Source organism: Patella vulgata, chromosome 7 (genome assembly GCF_932274485.2).
Source record: "Patella vulgata chromosome 7, xgPatVulg1.2, whole genome shotgun sequence".
NCBI lineage: Eukaryota > Metazoa > Mollusca > Gastropoda > Patellidae > Patella > Patella vulgata.
In genome coordinates this window covers 61,696,853-61,703,232 of record NC_065885.2, presented here as the reverse complement: position 1 = coordinate 61,703,232, position 6,380 = coordinate 61,696,853, and the positions used below count along the sequence as shown (strand labels likewise).

General features: G+C 36.0%; 1 long non-coding RNA gene across 1 annotated transcript; it reads left to right on the top strand.

Annotated features, from left to right (window-relative positions):
* The first annotated feature begins 1,134 nt into the window (after nt 1–1,134).
* LOC126827639 (uncharacterized) lies at nt 1,135–6,380 on the top strand. Its single transcript, XR_007682815.2, has 3 exons — nt 1,135–1,216; nt 2,421–2,629; nt 6,245–6,380. It is a non-coding gene; the product is annotated as an uncharacterized LOC126827639 (long non-coding RNA).

The following is a 6,380-nucleotide window of genomic DNA, read 5'->3' as shown; positions in this document are numbered from 1 at the left end:
TTTTGCGGAATGTTCTGTATGACTGGTGTTGATTGGTAGGTTGATCTTGAGTCGACCAACCACAATCTGTGTATTACAGAATGCGTTCTATGAGAATCGTCGCAACAACAAGATAGAGCGGGGTAAATGAACGAAAATTCAAACAGAAGAAAATGTATCTGTAATTTAATTAGTTTGTCATCAGTGTTTGGATATAACTGATTTTAGGTTAAAAACGAAAGTAAAATTGGTAAACAACCCGGCTTATGTTGGATATTTGAATCCAAAACTCTAATCTCATAGAAATAACATGTCTGATTACCCCAGTTTAATATTTTATTTTAACTTATAAATCAAAGAGGTTTGGTACCTTGGAACTAATTTACCTCAAGCTAATACAACACTTTATTTGACCTAAAGAGATTTAGCTCATTCAAGTAGAATTACACATTACTTAATTCAACACTTTATTTGACTGAAAGAGGTTTATCCCCCTTACACGCCATACAGAGTTAATTTAACTCTTTATTTGACTTCAAGAGGTTTAGCCTCCTTAATTATAATTACACACCATACCAAGTAAATTCAACACTTTAATTAAAGAGGTTTAGCCCCCTTAAGTTTATTACACGCCAGGCCAAGTAAACTCAACACTTTAGTTTAGTTACAAGGGTTTAGCCTCCTCTAGTATGATTACACGCCAGACCAAGTAAATTCAACACTTTAGCTTAATTAAAGAGGTTTAGCCTCCTCATGTATTATTATTTAAAATAACATCTACGTTCTTGAACGTTATGATATATACTGATGTCCAAAAGAAAGTATACACACTAAAAGTATGACTAAGTTTTGTTTAGATTAAAAACATTTGATAAAGCATTATTGAGTTTGTCTCTTGCGTCCAAACTCAACATTTCTAAGCAAAATAAAAATGTGAAACAAATTGACATTCTACCCAAATACCGAATACCATGAAAAAACGACTCTGGTTGATGCAGCACAAAATGCACAGTGTACACTTTCTTTTGGACATTAGTATATTTAGGTAATTTAGTAACTACAAATAAACCATATCACATCTGATATATTTTCCAGTTGGTACGTATGTTTATTTTGATGAAAAAGTCAGTTTTAACGCTGCTGTGGTGAAGTGTAAAGATTTTGGAATGGAATTAGCCATGGTACCGACTAAACAGGCCTACCAGGCGTTGTTACAGTTCATCGAACAACTGTCAATGTAAGTAAATTCTAACCCCTACTACATGTATATATCAGTTTTAACTAATGTCGTGCTTCAAGCAGGGTATGACATACTGTATCCAGAATACTACAGTCCTCCATGAGAATGATGCAGATATTTGGCAAGGTCACGTAAATGTCACCTTAGACCTGCCTTATTTTACTATCATTAAAGCAACACTAGGGATCAGATATATGCCTGTTAGAATATTGAACTGAGAGCGAATAGAGTCTATATTGTATAGTATAGGTCTAATATTTAATATAGAACTAATATTGTATATTGAACGAATATTGTATAAAGTGGGAATATAGAAATATATACAACTATGGAGCAAATATAGAATATAGAGCCAATATTGAATATATACTAATGTATGTAGAAAGTATACACACTAAAAATATGACTAAGTTTTATTTTGATTAAAAACATTTGGGTTTGTCTCTTGCGTCCAAACTCTATATTTCTGAGCAAAATAAAAAAAGCGAAACAGATTGACATTGTACCCACGTGCCGCATACGATGGAAAACGACTTTGGTTGATGCAGCACGAAATGCACAGTGCATTGAATATAGAACAAATATAGAAAAGATCTATACTAATATTTGTGACTGTCGTTTGTTTGTTTGTCTGTTTGTTCATGGTAAGCCACTACACTAGGGTTGTCCCAAAAGTTTGGTGTATAGGCGTAGCTCGAACCGGGGAGTAACATGGCTTGGTCCAGGGTTAGATTTAAGAATTTGGGGGAGTGGTTCTAGTATTGAATATAGAGAAGATATTGCACCGGAGAAAAAGTAATTGTATATATGGCCTATAAATTAAAGTGATTTAGTACCTGTTATTGACTGTCCTGTTTGCATATGTATCCATTCATTCTAGAAAGAGAGAGAGAGAGAGAGAAATGGGGTTTAACGTCCACTCGACACAAAGTAGGTCATTTCGGGACTAGCATATGGCTTAATTTTATTTCAATAATTCGCTTGCGCGTAGGGGTCTTTAGCAGTGGGGGGAAACCGGAGCACCCGGAGAAAACCCACGAGGTTGGACAGGCAACCCTACTCCTTGTCACGCACAACCGGGGATTCGAAACCACGTACTTTATGGTACAGCGCGCACGTGCTAACCATACAGCCATCCACCCCCCCCCCATTCATTTTAGAACATTTGATACCACTTGTATTGTGTATTCTATAATTAAAGTGACGAGGAAGGATTGTGGTTTGGACTGGAATATATTTATACCATGAAAAGATATAGGTGGTTAAATGGCGATTTATTGGTGAGGGGAGACTGGTTTAAACTTCAAGCTGAGGATAAAGAGTGTGTTACTATGAAACATGACAACTACAAATGGGCTACACATCAAGCGGATAGAGAACGTCCTGTTATTTGTGAAGATCCTGGCAAAGGTAGATAAATAATAATAATAATAATAATAATGTGGAATTCCTACCAAAAGGCTGCGATAGAGGGGGGGGGGGGATGGTGTGTAACGTCCACTTGACACAAACTAGGTTATTTCGGGACTAACATATGGTTCAATTTTATTTCAATAATTTGTTTGCGCGTAGGGGTCTTTAGCGGTGGGAGGAAACCGGAGGACCCGTAGAAACCCACGAGGTTGGACAGGCGACCCTACTCCTTGTCACGTGCAACCGGGGACTCGAAACCACGCCAGTTGACTCAATGACAGACCTTATGATAGAGCGCGCACGTGTTAACCATTCGCCCCCCCCCCCCCAAAAAAAAAGAAAGGCTGCTCCTTTTGATTACATCCAAAAATGGATAATCGAGACTATATCTTACCGACTTTAGTAATGATGATCGAGGCTAGACCTAAAATGCAATCGTTAATATCTCAGTTTAGAATGGGTCAATTTTCAGCAAATTTCCTTTACACTATTTAGTTTTTAACTATTGCAATGAGAACTGCCAGCTCTTTATCTAATCTCCCTTAACCACAGAATTTAAATTACTATATATTTGTATATTCATATTACATTAATGGGAGCTTTTAGACCCATTTTCGTCTATTTTAAAAGACGCTGGCTCGCTAGCCTGGAGGTCGGATGTTCGATCCTTACATCGGTCGAGAAAGTTCCTCCCGATTTTTTGGCGCGGTCCCCCTTTGTCAGTGATGCAGGACGGAGGGCCTGATAAGGACAGCTGTCTAGTCGTCGTTCGGATGGGACGAAAAACCGAGGTCCCGTTGTACACATTGGCGTGCACTTAAAAATCCCTTGACAGTTGGAATTCGATATAAGAGTAGACCGCAGTGCCGCTGTCCGGGCACAATTTCCCTCATAGCACAATATATGGTGTATTATCCCAGATCGAAGCAGAACAGTAGAACGTTAAACCCCATTTCATTATCGTCCATTTTAAGAGTCATAAGCCCATTAAGCTTAGTTGCCTTTTAACGTTAAGCTTCTTATTAATCTTATATTAAAGAAACCAATATGCTATAGATTGTTTTAAAGTCTATAAGTCATTTCACAATATACCGGAATGAAACAGTAAATAAGTATTTTAATATTTAGAAATTAAGCTAAGTGTAAAAGTTGAATTCCTACAAAAGTAGCATTAATATATAATAGCACCCATTATGCTTACTTAGGTTGATATTTATTCCCTTGAAACTAATAACGATGCGTGGAAGAAAGCTTTTTGACATTAAAGTAGCTAAGTCTCTAACTCAATAACATCCAAAATATTCGACATTGAAAACACGATTTATTTGTCGGTTTAAATCAACATTGATGTTGTGATCTTAACGGGAAAAGATGGCCTTCTGATATCCAATATTTATAGACAAAATAAACATTTTACAATTGGTACACGAAATGTGTACCATAATGCGTTTCAGCGCTATTTGTAATAAGGGACTAGAAAAACGGGGCTAGGCATATTCCACAAGTTATGTCAAACGGTGACGCTATATTCTTATCTGGAGAGCATGCCCAATAAATACTATCGGCGTAGACTGGAATAACCAGACGCTAGAGATTGAAATTCGATTGAGAATACTGGCGTATTTCGCCGAACCTAACTGATTAGAAATTACAGTAAAAACAGAAACGATTGAATGTAAATCAATTTATATACATTCATATTACATTATTATATACGTTGCTACTCATTTGTGTCAATTTCTAGGTCCCAAATATTAGCGACTTAGCTCCTTTAAATTCTAACGCTGTGTTATTTTAGAAATGAACTGAACTATAAAGAAATCATATAATATTAATTCACGAAACATTTTAACTAATTACTTTTCAATGCATTTCTATCCAATTAACCACCAAGCATTCGCGTGAACCTAATTAAAACTTGAAAAGGAATATTTTTAGCCATCCACTGGGATTAATGTTACGGTTGATGGGGGTGGGATACAGGAAGGTGGGGAAGATATCAAATGGATTAGTGGTAAACAAAAACATATAATTTATTAATTGTACATATTAGATCATAACGTATACCCAAGTTAAGTATATTAGACAATAATTTATTAATATTTTCTTTAGTAAATGAACATATTAACACAGGCTACAATTTTATGGTTAGACAATTACTGAGTTTAATACTATGCGACGTCTCGACGAGGATATTCCCGTCTTTATCCAGCAAATGATATACATGTAAATATGTGAATGGTAGTCACATATTAGGGTGTTTCACTTTTCACCTTTTTTTCGCAATTTCTAAGGTTTCTACACGTCTTGAGCTTGACAGATCATTTAGAAAGGTCAGATATGGCTTGCAATATATCTATTTTTTTCCCACCATCTTAAATGAGGTTGTCAGAATCCAAGGTGGCGAAAATCCATCATGGCGCCCAAAATCGGCTATTTTCGTGAGATGGAAAAGCATTTTGTAAAGACTATACAATTTTGCACTCAAAATGTTGTTCAGAATGAGATCTACCTTTGGTTGAAAATGGCGGAAGGTAATGTCTGAAGGTGAAGCTCCGATGGAGTATATTCACTACACTATTTGTCTGGTAGAACTATAACTGAACCGGGAATTGTATACAAAGTTGTTTATGTTTGATTTTAGTAGCCTAGGGTGTCCTCTTTCAGAATCTTTCATCCACATCTGATGAGCCACATGACAGACTCCGGAGCAATTACGTTGACCGATTGTAATGTTCTCAATTTAGTGCCCTTAACCCAGCAATATACTTCCGGATCAAGTTCCGGCCGATTACGATCGTTCAGTCAACCCAACACAATAGCTTGGTGATGGTGGGAATGGACTCTACATCCTTTCTAAGTGATCTGTCGATCTTAAAACCTCCGAAAATCTCGAATATGGTCGCAATTTTCGAAAAGATGGCTTGTGGCAGGCATTTTTGGCAAGAATATTCTGAAAATATTACGGTTTAAGTTTGATCCCGAGTGGACTTCCGTGACGGGTAGAAACCTTAGAAATTACGAAAAAAGTTAAGCACCCTTGTTATTATGTTATAGGGTGTTTCACTTTTCACTTTTTTCGTAATTTCTAAGGTTTCTACCCGTCACGGAAGTCCACTCGGGATCAAACTTACACCGTAATAACATGATAACAAGTTGAGGAGCGCTTGAGTATGGAAGACCAAACAGCTCTTTATTCAAGGTTTTAATTCTTATTAATTTCTTCATTTGTTGTCATATTTCGACATTTGTATACTAAAATTAACATTTGGATACTAAAATAAAATTAATATTTGTATACTAAAATAAAATTAACATTTGTTTACTAAAATTAACATTTGTTGCTTAAAATCAATATTCGTTTTACAAAGCAGACATTTGTCATATCAGATTTGTAAATTGTATACAAATGAAGAAATAAGAATTAAGGACTATGGATTAAGAACTAAGAATTAGGAACACTGAATAAAGAGCTGTTTGTTCTTCCATACTTGACACTCGGTTCCTGGCCCAAAACTTTATTCGGCTTTTTCTATTATCTTTACACACAAATTATACGTTTTCATGTCGGTTATCTTTCTAATCAATGATATTTACCTTTAAATATTTCAGAACCACAATTTATACGTTTTAGTGCCAATGTAAACTACACTGTAGCACAGCAACTTTGTTCAAATCACAGCTACCGGTTCCCAGTAATTCGAGCTGAATCAGATAGACTGGCTCTGATAGATTTGATGACAAATGA